Source organism: Cervus elaphus, chromosome 19, assembly GCF_910594005.1.
Source record: "Cervus elaphus chromosome 19, mCerEla1.1, whole genome shotgun sequence".
Taxonomy (NCBI): domain Eukaryota; kingdom Metazoa; phylum Chordata; class Mammalia; order Artiodactyla; family Cervidae; genus Cervus; species Cervus elaphus.
This window is the reverse complement of record NC_057833.1, coordinates 38,003,888-38,022,126: the sequence shown is the minus strand read 5'-3', so window position 1 is coordinate 38,022,126 and position 18,239 is coordinate 38,003,888. Positions and strand designations below refer to the sequence as shown.

Sequence of the window (18,239 nt, the reverse complement as noted above, 5' to 3'; positions counted from 1 at the left end):
CATGTGCCAGGTGCTGGGGTAAAAAGGGGTCCAAGTCTCTCACAGCCAAGAGGAAGGCTAGTAAACAAGACAATTACAATATGGGATAGAAAAATGCTAAGCCAGAAACAAAAAAAGATACCATGGGGGCACTTCCATCACCTTCTTTTTCCACTTTACTACCTTTGGCCAGACATTGTCTCAAGCTCCTGGACTGTACCCACTGCAGAGGCTCTGGGCTTCACTTGTCGCTAAGTAGTGACATAGCCCCCTCCCTTGCCCTCGCATGACACAATCCCAACCACAAACTGAAAAGGGGCCATGGCAGCCTTTGGAGAGTGGACCACTCCAGCAAGAAAACAGGAGGGGAGCAAGGCCTACAGATGTACCATTGGTGCTGGGGCTGAAAAGAAAGTTGGAGGATGGATAAATGAGGGGCAGGTGAATGAAAAGACGAGTAACTGAGTAATGATTCAACAGCTGATTTAATGACAATTAGAGATGAGCTTCCAACCTTGAAGCAAAACTGAATTTCCATTTCCAACACTGGTTCACTGAACACCAAGTTCCCCAGAAAACCCTCTACAAAGATTTTTAAGAAAATTAAAATCACTTAAAACCTCACGAAGAATGTGACAACGCGCTTGAAAAAACTGGAGCTGTCTAAGGGAGTTCCAGGTGTGACAGTCACACATATGTGACCAGTTCGAGGTCACATATGAAGGAGAAAGCTGAGGGTACCCCCATCCCCACTGATTTGTGAGAAGGAAGGAGCTGCAAGTTGCTCAGGCCAGAGACTTCCAAGGCAACGTGGCTGCTGGGAAGAGAGAACTACAAAGGGTGATAGGCTGGGGGCTTCTCACTTAACCTGACAGGTGTACTATGTTTATTAGCAGCTGGAACGTTACATGTGGGTCACAGTACTGTGTGAATCAGCTCTGCAGTGTCCTACTGCCCACCCACCCCCTGCCCCCACCCCGCTCCCAACCCAGGGAAGCCTTCAGGGTATAACAACTGTATTCTAAGCTGTCTGTTCCATAAACACAGTTTTAGTGCTATAAAGAAGACCAGGAACTGGGAGGAATAACACTGTGTTCTCAGAGGCCTGTGTGAACAGTTTATAAGTTCTTCAAGGCTGCCTGGTTCTCTGAGATGAACTGGCTGAAGCTTTTGACTTTGGGATTCAGTCGGTGGGTGAGCTTGATGTCACGGTCTGGCTTCATTTGATAGAAACGACACGTTGGCCATTTCCTTTGCTGCAGGGAATTTCAGCTTCTCATAAGCCTCTGGGGTGATCTTTGAAGAACAAGTTAAAAAAGAAAGAAAGAAAAGAACAACACGAAATGTTATAGCCCTCATTTAAAACAGTTTGAAAAGAACTTGTTCACCTTCATGATGATACAAATCCACAATTCTTTTGCCTAATCCCAAGACCCAAGAAACACTGAAGTTTTTTTTCATAAGCAATTTGGCAACATATTGACTTTCCTGAACTAATTTGGGGGCAAAACCTTATCTAAACTTAAGAGAAGTTATTTATGGTCTTCATCCTGCTTAGTGGAAATTGCCCTGTCTTTCTCTGCAGAGATATTGATATGTTTGGTTACAGGGTCCTGCCCCAGCCCCTGATGGTGATGTCACATAGTGTGTGTAGACATAACCCCTCTAAAAGCTGCAAGACTCTGAAAGCTGAATTGTTTCTGGCCGCAAGCACTCGGGATAAGGTACCATGGATATATAGCCCCTTCATCTGACTGGTTTTCATATACATTTCCTCCTGGGATTCCTCAGCATGCCTTCAAGATCTTCAACCCATCAAGCCCTCCATGCAGCATCAAGGCACTAAGCTCTCCATCCTTCCCTCCTGATTGGAAACAAGCATCTGAACTTCAGCCATGCAGCCTCTGCCAGGGCCAGGCCCAACAAACACTCCCCATCACATACCCACTGAGCCACCCTCTGAAAAACCCTTCCGACACTAAGTGGATCTATAGAGATGCCATCTGCATCAACTAAGACCATTTCTTTCTTTCTTTCCTTTTTTTTTTTTTGGCCATGCCACATGGTATGTAGAATCTTTGTTCCCTGATCAGGGACCAAAATCTTGCCCCCTAACTACTAGCGCAGAGCCCTAACTACTGAACCACCATGGGATTCCCATTAAGAACATTTCTAACTATTGGATCCAATATAATCAGTTTTTAGTCTCCAACGATAAACTCTAACCTCACTTAGAAAACTCTAACCTCTACCTGGCCTTAGAATAATGTGACAGGTGCAAACTCATATAACATAATGACTGTCATACCATTTATAGTAATGAAAAATAAAAAACAATCTGCATATCCAGAAAATAGAGGAATGGTAAAATAAACTATGGTAACTATGGTACATCTACTCTAGAAATATTATGCAGTCAATATTTTTTAAAAAGTTGAATAGAAATATATGCTCATAATTTAATGTCAAGTGAAAAAGCCAAATACAAAATGGTACATAGCATGTTGTTTTAATTTTATTACATATATACTGGAAAAAGACCAGAAGAAAATGTACGAATCTTAACAGTTACTATCTCTGATAGATTAAACAATGTGACTTTTATATTCTTTTTAAAAATAATTTTCTGTATTTTCTGCCATAAGCATTTATAATTTTTGAAATCAGAAAATATTTTTAAATTTTAGTGAGTTTGAAAATAGAACACTATCAGAGAAGCATGGAAGATGACTTCTAAAATATCTGTCTCCTTGAGTTACTCTCTCATCCTATAACTTTGGTAACTAATATCCCTCAGGAAAATAAGGGATGCTTTTCTGCAGGTTTTTAAGAAAAGAGATTTGCTCTGTTGTGTCTCACTTTTCTGAGAGAACAGTGTCCCTTTTGGGGTTAGACAGGCAGTTTCAGCCAGATCAGAGTTTCTGATGGGAGTTTATTCTGGGGAGTTCGGGAGTGGGGTCAGGGGTGAGGGGTAGTCGCTGAAGTAATTAAGCAAACAGCAACCTTCTGACCAGACAGGGAAAGTCAGACCGCCAGGGCTGGAGCGCCACCTTGTGGCCACATGCGTCCTTCCCCAGAGTACCGTACCAGCACCAGTGGCTTTAAGTCAAACTCGTTTCTAAGAACAGCTTTAACCATTCTGTAGAACTTCCAGCTTCCAATCCCATAAAATTCTGTGTGCCAGAGAAGTTTCTGCTGCATTGCGAAACAACTTGTACCCAAAGCCGTCAGAAACCAGGTATGTGACTGAGAGATGCTTGGACGGTCCTGAGCCATCCCAAATAACGTTTACCTGGCGTTCTGAAATGAATGCACACACACCACACGCCCACATTCTTCACCTCCCTCCCCTTCTTTGTAGAGTTCAGACCCCACAGACAAAATGAATACAAGACCCAAAAGCAAAGCACTGGGAGAGGGGTCAGTCACTAAATAGTAAATTTGCACCCAGGGATAGATGACTTTGCAGAAGTTCTCATAAGAACAAAAGATGTTCTCTCACCATCTTTTGAATGAGTGCTGACTTCTTGGGCTTGGGAGTAACATTTTCTCCATGAAATTTGTGTGGCTTTCAGTGAGATCCCCAAACATGGCTTTATAGCTGGATTGATACCTACAATAGTTTTCTCCCCAAAATATCTGTCAGCCTCCTCACAGGGCCAGTACTTGAGGTGAACTGGAGTCTAGATAGCCTCTCAAGATTCACTGGCCCACGAGCTGCAGATGAAAACAAAAACCAACCCTCTGCCCCTAACTCTAGGAAACATTCTAGAGCAGGGTTCACCAAACTTACTCATGAAGGGCTAAATATAAATATTTAAGGCTTTCTGGCCATATGGTCTCTGTCACTACTACTAGAACTACTGTCTAGAACTACTCAGATCTACCAATGTATCCTGAAACCAGCCAGAGGCAATACACAAACAAAAGTGCAGGTGTGTTCCAATCAATCCTAATTTACAAAAGCAGACTCGAACTGTAAAGAGGAAGGGACTCTCTCTACTCTGGAGAAATGTCAGTACTGGGCAGAACCTGAGAAACCATCCAGACTACACTCTCCTTTCACAGATGGGAGACCAGCAGCCAGGAGAGACAAAGAGCTGTGTTAGTTGATGCCTGCCAGCTTGAGGGAAGGTAGGGTCCTCCTTTCAGCTGCGATGGTGTCCAGGCCAGGCACACACAGATGAACACTTCTTTCTCAGAAACACTGTTCTCTCTCCAGCCTCTCACAACAGCCGCTTGGAGAAATGGCTGGAAGCACTCAGGATGAACCACTGCCCTCACTTCTCTATGAAAGGTCTATCATGGCCACACTCAAGCCCAGGCCATTCCAACCCAGTTAGTTATGGAGGGCTACTAAATACCAGACCCAGTGCTAGCCTTTCCCACATGGGTCTCACCACATCCTCGCAACAAGCCTATGGCAGGTGTAATAATCTTCTTTAACATATGAACAAAGGAAGGCTGGAGAGGTTAAGTCTGCTTCCCAGGTGGCTCAGTGGTAAAGAATCCGCCTGCCAATGCAGGAGACTCAGGAAACATGTGTTCAATCCCTGGGTCAGGAAAATCCCCTGGAGAAGGGAAAGGCAACCCACTCCAATATTCTTGCCTGGGGAATCCCCATGGACAGAGGAACCTGGCAGGCTACAATCCAGGGGGTCACAAAGAGTCAGACATGACTGAACATGCACACACAACCATGGAGAAGTTAAGTAATTTTTCAAGAGCCCCCAGAGGGATAAGGGCAGAGCCAGGACTTGCTTACTTCCCCAGACTGCCTCCGGTTTATTCCTGTTCATTCTAGAACTTAGTCAGGCCACCCATTGCTCCCTCCACCCATACCCAGTCTTGCCCAGACTCAAGGACCACCTCAAAGCTACTCCTTCTGTGAAGCCTTCTCCTACCCTCTCTGACCACCCATAGAGCAGAGAGTGTGGGCAACACAATCAAGCACCACAGAGTTCTGCTCTTGTCTGATCACTATGACTTCATTCATGTGAGAATTTTCACCCCAACTCTGCTGTGAAGTCCTCAAAGGTAGCACCAGGTATATAACAGGTCCTTGAGATATGCTTGTTATATGCCAAACTCTAGGCTAAGCTCCCAAAATATACCCTAATTTTCACAAAATGCCCCAGGAAGATGCTCTCAGCCACTTTGTGAATGAGGAAGCCACAGCTTAGAGAGGCTAAGTGCCTTGCCTGATGCTGGCCAACTCTGGCACACTGGCCTGATCAGCGATGAGTCCCTGGGAGGGGAGGGATGGGATGGTGTATATGAGAACATTGTACCTTAGTCTTCAGAGTCTAAGTTCTTTCCACCCAAAAGGAATTGTACTTTAATAAGCTGATTAACCTGAAGCCAAAGCATAAAGTCTTAAGGTTAGGATTCAGATGCACCAACAAATGAAGACAGATTCATAGAACAGGAATCCTCTCCAATTTCATCTGACGGCCTCAGCTCAACCCTGCCCAAATCTGTGAAAAGTCTCCCAGAATTTGTAAGTTAGTGGGAATGTGACCTCTTGTGATCATGTTTGTCTCTTAAAAACTCACCTTTGCATCTCGGACTTCTTTCCCCAAACCCTTGGACAGAATATCAGCATACTGCTGCATAGTCAGCACTTCTGCACTGAGACCCATGGCCTTGCCTACAAACTCCTCTGGAGAAAATTAAAGATGCTGCAGACGACGGCTCCGATATCAGCAACCGAGATACCATCCATTGGTACATCCCCCATAGGCATTGCTAGTTTAAAAAATAAAAAGATAAAAATAGCTAATTACATCACATCCTTGGTAGCTCCCATCAATCTGAATTAATCAACCAGTTAAACAAAAGGTATGGGAATTCCATGTAACACTGAGTCGCTACCATCCATGCAGTTATAAGGTTTGTTTGAGAAAATATCATAATACCTGGGTATTGATAAAAAGAAAAAGAACTACTATTTACTAAGCATCTTCTGTGTGCAAGTTATGATTAATTGTTATGTCTAACCCTGACATCTCTGTTGAGCTCCAGATGCATTTGTCCCATGTCCTACTCAATATCCTTACTTGAATGTTTAATAAACATTAGAAACTCAGTGTGCCCCAAAATGAATTCCTGGGCAACCTGCTTCTGCTACAAACTTCCTTCTCAGTTAATGGCAACTCTATGATTCCAGTTTCTCAAATTAAAAATCTTAGAGTCAACCTTGACATGTGTCTCCCACCCCAGATCCTTTTTTTTTTTGTAGTCATATTCACAGTGTCCAGAATTTGAAGACTTCTCGCCATCCTCACTGGTATTACCCTAGTCTAAGCCACCATCTGAGAAGAGCTAACTCGTAAAAGACCCTGATGCTGGGAAATATTGAGGGTAGGAGAAGAAGAGGGCGGCAGAGGATGAGATGGTTAGATGGCACCACCAATTCAATGCACATGAATCTGAGCAAACTCTGGGAGATGGCAAAGGACAGGGAAGCTTGGTGTGCTGTAGTCTATGGGGTCGCAAAGAGTCAGACACAACTCAGTGACTGAACAACAAAGCCACCATCATCTCTGACTTGGATTATTGCAAAGCTGGGCCCCTTATTTCCAATTCTACTCCTGCCCTTCCACAGTCTCTTTTCAACACAAAAGTCAGAGTGATTCTGTAAAAACTAAAGTTAGCTCATGTCATATCTGCCCAGACCCCTCCAATGGCTCTCTGTGTCTCTCAGAAGAAAAGCCATAGCTTACAGGACCAGACCCTCTACTAGCTCTGGCCTCACCTCCTACTCCCCTCTCCCCAACCCCCAACCTGCTCCGATCCAACCACACTGGCTGTTCTGTCTGCCTGAAAATGTCTTCCCCCGAATATTCACAAAGCCAGTTACTTACCTCTATCAGAAGTTGCTCAAATGTCACCTTCTCAAAGAAGCCCACCAATCACCTAATTTAAATTTCATACACCACGCTTACTGCTAACACTCCACATACACTTTACTCAGGCTTATTTTTTAGAGTACTTATCACTTTCTAACACATAATACATTTTACTTCTCTATTATGCTTCTCTGCTATCCACCTCCTTGACCAGAATATGAGCTTAATGAGGGCAGAGCTTTGTCTGCTTTGAGTGGTTTATTACTGAATCTCCAGTAAAGTGAAGTAAATGACTGGCACGTAGGAGGCCTTCAAATATTTATTGAATGAAATCATTAGCAAACATATTGGATGGTTTAATCCTCAAAACAACCTTGAAACATAGGAATATCAAGGAGTTGCCTGAGGTTACTCAGCCAGCAAGCAGCAGAAGGGAACTCAAGCCCTCGTCCATCACTCCGAATTCTGTGCCATTCCTACAGGTGGGTACAACCTCTTGCAGATTCCCAGAAGCCCACACTCCTGAGGCTGGAACCCAATGTGGACGTGATCTAGCCCCAGCACTGTCGTTTATTTAAACTGAAGAATCTAAGTCTACTGACTCACCCAGCGCCTTACAGTTAGGAAACAACAGGCCAGGACAAGAATCAAGGTCTCTGAATTCCAGTCCAGTGTAAAAGTGACTTAAGGTTTAGCAGCCAGGAACTAAATGTCACAATTTGTCTTTTTGCAGCAAAATTAACTTCCTACCTGATTTCTGGGTAGGAAATATGTCTGCTCATTCCTCTGCATAAATTATAATTATAAAATATATAAATTATAAATTTATAAATATAAATAAATTATAAATTATAATTGTAAAAAAGCAGTCTCTGTTTTTTGAGGCACTCAGAGTCAAGTGTATTCTGACTCTGAGGTTTGCTTTTATTTGAAGATTGAGGTTCTTGGACTGAGTTTAAAAGGTGCTAAGGGACAGTGGTAAAAAAAAATATGGTTCTGGAATTCTGTTTGCAGCCGGCCAGCGTCTCCTTTAGCTCTCCTAGCTCCAGCCAAAGGAGAAGGGGTTAAGTGAGGCGGTCTCTATACCATGGCTCGAATGTAAGCTAATCAACCAGCAGTAAAGCACCGAGGAAGCAACTCACTACAAAAGCCACTCGCAAGAGTGCGCCCTCTACTGGAGGGGTGACGAAACCTCATCTTTACAGGCCTGGTACTGCGGCACTCGGTGAAATGAGACGTTATCAGAAGTCCACTGAGCTGCTGATTCGCAAACTTCCCTTCCAGCATCTGGTGCAGGAAATTGGTCAGGACTTCAAAACAGATATGCGCTTCCAGGGTGCAGTTATTGGTGCTTTGCAGGAGGCAAGTGAGGCCTATCTTGTTGGCCTTTTTGAAGACACCAACCTGTCTGCTATCCATGCCAAACGTGTAACAATTATGCCAAAAGACATCCAGTTAGCATGCCGCATACGTGGAGAACGTGCTCAAGAATCCACTAAGATGGTAAACATTTCATTCTTAAAAAAAGAAAAATTCTCTTCTTCCTGTTATTGGTAGTTCTGAACGTTAGATATATGTTTTCCATGGGGTCAAAAGGTACCTAAGTATATGATTGCAAGTGGAAAAATAGGGGAGAGAAATCAGGTATTGGCAGTTTTTCCATTTTCATTTGTGTGTGAATTTTTAATGTAAATGCAGGACATAAAGCATTAATGAATGTCAAAATGTTTCAGTGAACAAGTTTCAGCAGTTCAACTTTATAACAATTATAAATCTGTTAAATTTTTCTGGACAATGCGTGCATTTGGATTTTTTTAAAACAAGTAAATTTCTTATTGACTGAAAAAAACAAAAGAATATGGTTCTGGAATTCTCTGGTGGTCCAGTGGTTAAGACTTTGCACTTCCACTGCAGGGCGCATGATTTCAATCCCTGGTTGGGGAACTAAGATCCCACTTGCCTCATGGTGTGACCAAAAAAAAAAAAAATTTTTTTTTTTTTTCATTTAAAGAGTACAGTTTTGGAGTCAGATTACCAGAATTCAAGTTCTGGTTCTACCTTACTATTGATCTTGGCAAAGTTAATCTCATCTATCTGTGCCTCAGTTTTCCCATCTGTGAAACAGACACCAAACATCCAGTAAGTCCTCGGTAAACGTTAGATATTCCCTATGGTGTGTGGGGGCGGGGGGGGGGGGGGCGCGCGGTGGCAGGGAGCTATTCCCTATGGAGGGGGCGGCGCTTGACGGAAGGGAGAGGACGAGATCTCAGGGATACCCGAGGCTGGGTTTTACAGATGTGGGGAACTCACATGGGACTGGGTACCAGCAAAAGGTTAAAGCATCACCTCTTCACCTAGGGCCAATCTAATTCATAGATTATAATATCCTAGTTTAGAACCTGGGAAATGTCACGGGTGCAGGCTTCTGAAACCTGGCAGAGGCATAGGAAGAAGGGAAGGGGGGTGAAGAGATGTATCACATTTATACACTTATCAGGTCACTTGTTGAACTATTACCCAAGTCATCTGTGACATGTGGCAGGTGCTCCAGGCTCTAGCTCAGATCTACTTTGCCACTAGTTACGTCCCTCATCAGTCTTAATTACATGCCAGGGAAGAAAGACTGCCTTGCAGTCACTGATTCTCTCACACTCCCTCCATTCCACAGAGCCACCCTGGACTATGGTCAAAGAAAATGTCCCCAAAGAGCAGGGGAATGCAGGCCAGGGGACTGGCAGCATTGGAATTCTAACCAGGAGTCCTGATTAGAACTATAGTCTTGCAGGCCCCAGACCAGACTTATGGAACCAGGCTCTGCAAGCAGGGCTGGAAACTCATTCTGAGGGAGTCAGTGTCCCTCCAGGATTCTCCCATCCAAGTACTAACCAGCCTGACCCTGCTTAGCTTCCGAGATCGGACAAGCTCAGGTGCAGTATGGGCATGGACCCTCTCAGGATTCTGACCCTGGGATCCAGGTCGAGAGAAGAATGTGTTCCCTGTGGCCACAGAAGGGCAGAGAGACGAGCTAGAAAGGAAAGTCATCTTGTCCAACTTTCCTATTAGACATGGGGAAACTGAGGCCTGAGGCCACGTGGCTCACTGCTTATATGAGGAACATCAGCTGGATGAGACAGGAAGTGTAATCCTTGGTTTTTCCAGCCCAAGACCCAGCTCTCCAGGAGATCTAGGACAACGTGGGGCCCCTGTCAGCACTTCACCCAGAGCTGACCACACAGCAGGCACTCGGATGGCATGTGAAGAGAGGAAGGATGGGAATAGGGGGCTGGGCAGGGGGAAAGCTGGTGTCAGGTTAGTTTCACTACAACCCTCCACATACCCAGGGTGTAGTAATCTCCATCAGAGGCCTTCACCGGCTTCAGTGGGCCAAGAAAGTTTTCAAAGTAAGCTGCCACTCGGACGCTGGTCATGGAAACGCCAATGGACCAGAAATACTCCTCCACCTCACCCTTCCCGTCAAAGTGCAGCACCTCCAGCTTGCCGTTTGTCAGGCGCTTGACGTTCTCCGGGCCGCTGTACACCACGTGCTTCAGACCCTGGCTCTTGGCAACATCAGCCACCAGTTTTCCCTGAGGGACAAAGGTAGACACCTTATAGAGAAGGTTGAATTTGCATGCAGACTGAGGGGCTGATGCTGGGTCCTCTACTCCCCCCCGACGCCTTTCTCTTATTGTCCTCTTTGGAGGGGAGCTTTCCCAGCCTCAGATCATAGGGGAGGCCACCAGGATCCAGAAGCAGAGGCTCCACTGTGTCAAAATGCTGAACCCATCTTCTGGTGCAAACAGTAAGGAATCCGGCCCCTTCCTCTTGGTTGTCAGTAACTCTGTGATCCACTACCGCATTTTATATATATATATACACATATATATATATATAAAAGAGGCTCAGGGATACCTGTGAAAGCAGTGTGATGTTTTCTGATGATAGATTATATCTGCTCACCATTTGGATACTGAGGGCAAAATGGAGGGAGATATACATATAATTGGTTTTTATAAACACACACACACATACAAGCATGCATAGATGTACATATATTTTCTTTTTTGTAGTTTTAGTTCCAAGTTCTTCAAAGCTCCTTCTTCCTTCCACTCCCTCTCTTTTTTTTCCCTTCTTTTCCTCACAAAACCCCATACCAGACAGAGAAGACATAACTAATCTGGCTTAGGTTGAGAAAGTGAGACAGAGAAATGACTTGTACCCCTACATTCCACAGTGAGTGAATATCAGAATTAGAACTCAAGAGTTCCTAAAATAAGTCCTTCCTAAATTTATCACTTAAAGACAAGCTGTAAGTGATATAATTAACAGACGTTCCTGAAATGGTTCAATCTTGCTCTTAATTTTTTTAATTTTACCATTACTGAAAAAGTCCGATCCCATCCATTACATTTAAAAACTTTAATCTTCATATTTTCTATTTAAACATATGTATAATTTGCAAATAGCACTGGCATGGGGGAGGGGAAAGTAGATCTTATAATGACAGAAAAGTTCCCTGTACCCCCTATGGTGATAACTACTTTCCAGAAATTCTATGGGCTCATGCCCAATATTCTACGTGCTCATTTTCATCTTTTAGCTGCTTCTTTATTTCTAAATAACATGTTGTACTGCTAATTCTTGATTTTTCACAGTTTAAGAAATCATCTACTAAATTTCTACTATGACAGATGAGCCTCATCTTCAGCTCTCTCTCTCTCAATGTCTCTGTCTCTCTCACACAGGCTTCCCTGGTGGCTCAGCGGTAAAGTACCCGCCTGCAATGCAGGAGATGCAGCAGGAGAAGCGAGTTTGGTCTTTGGGTCAGGGAAGATCCCCTGGAGAAGAAAACAGCAACCCACTCCAGTATCTTTGCCTGGGAAATCCCCTAGATAGAGGTGCCTGGTGGGCTAAGTCCACTGGGTGGCAAAGAGCTGGACACGTCGTAACAACCGAGCACAACAGTATGCTCACACACATGGCCCCACCACCGTAACCATCACATACATACACAACTTCCTTTTTTTCATCCTCAGAATATCATATTTGGAGCTGCATCATTCATCAGTGCTAACATGGGTGAAGCAGAGCGACGCTTCACCTGTTTTATGGTCACATTCACTTTTTCTACAAATTTTCATTTTCCCTGGAGTTCATCCTTGTGACTCATTTGCTTGTTTGCTCACTTCTTTTCTTATGTACCCATTGCTAATTCATTTCCAAGTTCTCTGCCAGAAGTCTAAACATAGTCCTTACATTTGTTCTTCCCATTTCACTCTCAGAGTAACCTTAATTCATGGGATGTCCTTGCTGCCATCCCTCACATGCCATCTACAACAAATGGTAAGAATCAGAGGCTCTAATAACTGGCTCCACTACACGACCACTCTCAGATCTCCAAGGTCACCTTTGGACAGATGTCACATGACACTGATTTTACAATCACCTAACAATCCACCTGAAGCACATGGATTTCATAAATGCCAGAGAGAAGTGATAGAGTGAGGCCCACCCCCTTCCAGGGAGGGCAGCATGGGCAGGCAGGAAAAAAGAAAGGGCTTTTGAAGGTGGTTCCCACCTGACACACTTCTTTCTCTTTGCTGAAATGTTCCCAGGTGTTGGTTACCAGGAAGGCCCCATAGGCTCCCTTCAAGGCAGCCTCCACCGATGCTTTGTCATTCAGGTCCCCTTTAACCACCTCGGCCCCAAGGTCCCGGAGCACCTGCGCCTTTGGCTGGGTCACGTCTCAAGTCAGCGCTCTCACCACATACTTTTTGCTCTCTAGCATGGCCCTGGCCACAGAGCCGCCCTGGGCTCCTGCAGAATTGGGGAAGAAAAAATACAGAAAGAGTCAGGAAGAATGTTCACTAAAAGAAGCTGGGCAGGGAATCCCATTACTGCTGCTGTAACTGCTTCAGGAGGCAGTCCCATGGCTTGCAAGAGTGGTTTCAAATTAGGTTTCTCACAGCGTTCTCCGAGGTAGCTTAGCAGAAGCCATGGAGGAGAGAAAGAATGGGGGGCCCGGAGGCAACTGGGAGGCCAGGAGAGCAGGGGACCAGACCCTCCACCTCAGAGTCCACTAAACAATTCTACTTTTAACTGGTCAGGGTCCTCTGTCCATGGAATTTTGCAGGCAAGAATACTGGAATGGATTGCCATTCCCTTCTCCAGGGGATCTTCCCAACCCAGGAATCAAACCTGGGTCTCCCACATTGCAGGCAGATTCTTTACCATCTGAGCCACAAGGGAAGCCTTAACTGGTCACAGGTTTCATTTTTTAGGTTCTTTGTAGAATTTTACTTTCAAAAGAAGTTCCTATTCTATTATTTTTTTAAAGGGTCGAAAACTTGCAGAAGTTTCTTTTTATGGTGTTCAAGACTGTTCATGATATGATCATCACTCACCTGATTTATCCACTCTACAAATGTTTACTGAATGTCCTATGGGGGATGCCACAGACTCTACACATTCACTGATATTTGGGATCCTGCATCAAACTGGTCCCATATCGGTCCTGATTTTGTGTGTGTGTGGTTCAAAATGCACCTTCCCTTCTCTCTCCTGCCTAGCTCCTGAGAGGCTGCCCTCTATGGACTCCATCAGTGGGCTCTTTTGCCTTCAGTCTGGGTCTGGCCAGAGGAGGGCATCAACAGGGGACCCAAGGGTTGGAGCAGAGGTGACCCCTTCACATTGCTGCTCTTCCCAGGTTTTAGTCATCCCTCTTGTCCTCTGGTCCTTTCGTGTTGCTTACTTAGTCTTTCTGTTCTTTCCCATCTTTACTAAATTTTCTCAACTTCTCTGAGAGACTGTGGCACTTCTTTTTGAGGCACCCCAACTGATAGACCACTGATGATCCTGTCAGCCTGCCGTTCAGTGGGCTTTGCCTTTGGACCCTTAGCCAGTTTTGTACTCTTGTACTGAATATGAACAGATAGCCAAATTCATCAGATGTTCAAGGAAAGCCTCCAACATAAAAGGTAAAACCAAAATAAGCAAACTGATAAAAAAAAAAGAAAAGATAAAAAGAGGCAGGAAACAGAAGAAAAATTTTAAAGAATTAATATCCTCAGAGATTGGAGAAGATATTACATTGAGAACACTATTTCTGAAATGCAGTATCTATAAAAATTAAAATTCAATTTAAAAAATCTGTTGACCTTATTAGTTTGCTAGAGCTGCCATAACAAGATTCTACAGAATGGTGGCTTAAACAACCCATATTTTTCACACCCCTGGAGGCCAGAAGTCCATGAACAAGGTGTCCTCGGCTGGCTTGGTCTCTCCTGAAGCCTCTCTCCTTGGATTGTAAAAGGAGAGGCTGCTCACTGTGTCTTCAAGTGGTCTTTCCTGTGTGTACTCGAGCCCCTCAGGTCTCTGTGTCAGACTTCCTTTTTCTACTGAGAACAGCAGTCAGATTGGACTATGGCCCACTCTTATGGCCTCACTTTAACGGAACCGCCTCTTTAAATGACCTCTTTAACAATACAATAACACATTGTATATGTGCAAATACTGTCACATTCAGAGGTACTAGGGATTAGGGTTTCAACATATGAATTTGGGGAGGGACGGGGTACAACTCAAAACACTGACCTTTGTAATTATTTCCTTATAACTGAACTGTAACTTAAAGTTCACCTTGAAGACAAACTGTTTACTCTTTATCCCTGTTTGCTAATCATGTTTTGAGATTAGTGCCTGGAACACTGCAAGCTTTCAATATCTGTTTATTGAATGAAAGAATGAGTGAATGAAGGAAGTACAAATAATGAAACCTCTGTGCTCTGCATTCTCAGCTTTCAGGTGGACAGTCTTTGCCTGGACCCACATAAAATGGAAAAGCAAGCAATATGGACAAGTATGAAAAAATAAGAAGAGTAGAACCAAAACCAGGACTGGCTCTCCTAATCACACCCACTTTAATGTCTCATTAAGACTCAAACCAGGAGACGAATTCAACCATATTGGCCTTGCTCCCTTGAAGGTGAGTCCATGTAGAGAGCAGCATTTTAATGGCAGACACTGGAGATGATGCTCAAGAGTTTGACATTCAAATGCATACACAAGTAAGGGTTAACACTTTCCCTATCACATTTAATTAGGCATCATGTATTTTTATTCGCCGAATCTAGTAACCCTTCCCCAAATCCCCAAACACACACCCACAACTCCAAGGTTATTGAACGAAGGATTAAAAGTGGGCAGTAAAGCAATCAGCACACCTCCTCAGCCAACTGCAAGTCAACTTTCTTCAACTTTAACACATCTAACCTGATTCCTTTAGGAGCCACTCCCAAGCCTCTTACCGTCCTACTTTGAATGTTTAGGCAGCAATTCAAGTGTAAAGAGACGGAAACAGAGTTCCTGACCTGTCTTGACCTGCTCTCTCCAGGTCCTCCCCATTTCAGTGAATCGCAACTTTATTCTTTCAGTTGCTCAAACCAGAACACTTAGGAGTCATTCTTTCCCTCTGATATCTGACCCATCAGGGAACCAAGTCAATGCTCCTTAAAACATATTGGGAATCTGACCACTCCCTAGTCTAAGCCACTGTCAGTCATGCCTGGTTTAGGGCAACAGCCTCATAAGTCTCCCTGCTTCAGCCCTTGCCCCCTACAGCTTCTTCACCAGACAGATGTCAACAGGAAACTTTAGCACCAAGTCTTATCATGTCACAGCTCTGCTCAAAACCCTTCAGTGACTTCTCCTCTCTTTCAGGAAAAACCAACAACTTCACTATTGCCCTAATACGATATACAGTCATCCCCTCATCTGATTACCTTTTGTTTCCTTTTAAAGTCAGTGTCATGCCTGCTTTTGGGGTTGATTTGGGGGTAGTGTGGGGAGCTGCTTTGCTGGGTCCTCCCTGCTGTGTGGGCTTTCTCTAGTCCAGGCTAGTAGGAGCTCCTTTCTGGTTGCAGCATGAGGGCTTCTCATTTTGGCGCCCTCTGTTGTTGCGGAACACAGGCTCTAGAGGGTACAGGCTTCAGCAGCTGCAGCAAACGGACTTAGTTGCTTTGCAGCATGTGGGTTCTTCCTAAACCAGGGATCGAACTGGTTGGTGTCTCCTGCATTGGCAGACAGATTCTTTACCACTGAGCCACCTGGGAAGCCCATGGCTGTTGGTTTTTTGAGAATTTGCTTCTCTTTTCTCCCCACTTTAGCACTTGCCTCCCTTCAGACAAAACCCCTGTCCTCATAGAGCTTCTATCTTAGTGTGGAGAGAAGGTGGTAAAGGAAGAAATCAAGCAGGAAGGGAGTCAGACGGTGGCAGGGTGGAGTGAAGTTGCCATTTTAAAAAAGGAAGTCTGGAGAGCGGTCATGGAGAGGGCTTGGAAGACATGAGGGAGAAAGCATCGTGGGTGACAAAGGAAGGAAGATTATTCTAGGCTGAGGGAGCAGCCAGTGCAAAGGCCTTAAGTTGGGAGTGTGTTTGAGGAACAGGCAGAGGGAGAGAGGGAGAATGGCAGAGGAGGAAGTGGGAGAAGTGTCTTGCAGACCAGGAGTTGGGCTTTCATTTCACTTGAGTGAGGTAGGGGGCCGCTGTTGGGGGATTTTGAGCCGAGACCTGCCATGATCTGACAGTTTCAAATAGATCATCAAAAGGCAGAAATGAGAACTGACAGACGGAGAGTGAGCTGATTGAAAGATTTTGGAAAGATAGGTCTAGCTGTTGGGAGAACAGATTGTGAGGGAGGCAGAGGGGAAGCAGAAATGCCAGTGGCAAGGTTCAGGCAGCTGTGCGTGAGAGAAGTCCGGGCACGTGTTCTCCTAATCCCCACCCACGGAGAAGGCAATGGCACCCACTCCAGTACTCTTGCCTGGAAAATCCCATGGATGGAGGAGCCTGGTAAGCTGCAGTCCATGGAGTCCCTAAGAGTTGGACACGACTGAGCGACTTCACTCTCACTTTTTCTTTCATGCATTGGAGAAGGAAATGGCAACCCACTCCAATGTTCTTGCCTGGAGAATCCGAGGGATGGGGGAGCCTGGTGGGCTGCCGTCTATGGGGTCGCACAGAGTCGGACACGACTGAAGCGACTTAGCAGCAGCAATCCCCACCCACTCCATCCTTTCAGAGTCCTTCCCGCACTGGTCAGGATGTGGGTATCTTCTGCCCATGGGCCTCTCACATTTGCTCCTTGTGCTTATCAGGAAGCGAGTGGAGAAAAGTCTGTAGCAGATAACTTGTGCTGAAATGAGACTTACACCAACAAATCAGCCCATGATCAAGAACAAGAAAATGTGTCCGATGTCCTTGTGCCTCTCAGATCATTTCTGTACAAATCAAGTCAAATCACCCTGCTCCTTTACCACATCATAAATGCAAGCAAATGATAAACTTTTCTCAATTTTCTCCAAAGGGCTCTTTGTTCAGTCTATGCTTGCAGGCTTTGAAGTTAAAAACAGGAAAACAAGAAAGTAACCCAAGTCAGCACACACTTTTAAAGTAAGAAGTTTTTTACCTGTTGCTCCAACCACTGCAATTATTTTCTTGCTGGTCATGTTACTAAACAAAGAGTCAACGCAGCAGCAGCACTTTCCTCCGAACAGCGACAGCAGCTGAGATGCAGTTTCTGTTGAGCGTGAGAATTTTAAACCTTTCTGATTACCACACCCATCATGGACTATGTCCCTGCCTTCTAAAAACTTTTGTTATCACCACCTAACTAACTCACTCTGACACAGCAATTTTCTAAAGGAGGTTTCATTTATTTCACTTACTCATGTGTTCAGCAAATGTGTAGTGAGTACCTTTGGTATACTAGGCACTGAACTAGAGGCTCTGGTAAGGGAGACAGACTAGTAAGTAAAAGAAAAGCAGAGAGAAAGGCAGAGGGAACGTAGGTCCCGGAAGGGAAACACGAAACCCAGAATGGTGGTGTTAAGGAAGGCTTTTGAGGGAAGATGTTGCTGGAGCTGGCCTGAAGACCCCATGGAGCGTTCAGTTAGTGAGAGCAGGAAGAGAGACCACCCCAGGCAGGAGGAGTCACACATGGTCAAGTTCACAGGCAGGGTAATCATGACAAAGGGCTCAAGATGGCTGCAACAATGCTACTTGAATGATGGGAATTAAGACTGAGAAGGATGGCAGAAGGCAGAGGACAAAGGGCCAGTTTGTGGATTTATCCTGGCAGCCACAGCAGGTTTTAGCTGATCCTCTGGCAGCAGAGTGGAGGATAGATTGAAAGAAGATGATGCTAGAAGCAGGGATTCCCCTAAGGAAGACAAATAAGAAATGATTCAGTTGAGAAATGACAAAAGCTTGAATGGAGGTGATATTTTGGGTTAAATTGTGCCCCTCCAAGATTTCTGGGTTGAAGTCCTACCTCCCAACACCTCAGGATGTGACCTTATTTGGAGAGAGAGTATATACAGAGGTCCAGTCAAGGTAAAGTGAGATTAGAA

The 18,239-nt window shown here is 44.7% G+C and overlaps 1 pseudogene; it reads right to left on the bottom strand.

The window, feature by feature from the left end:
* Positions 1-445: 445 nt before the first annotated feature.
* LOC122676120 lies at positions 446-17,351 on the bottom strand (annotated as a pseudogene).
* Between the last annotated feature and the right edge of the window lie 888 nt (positions 17,352-18,239).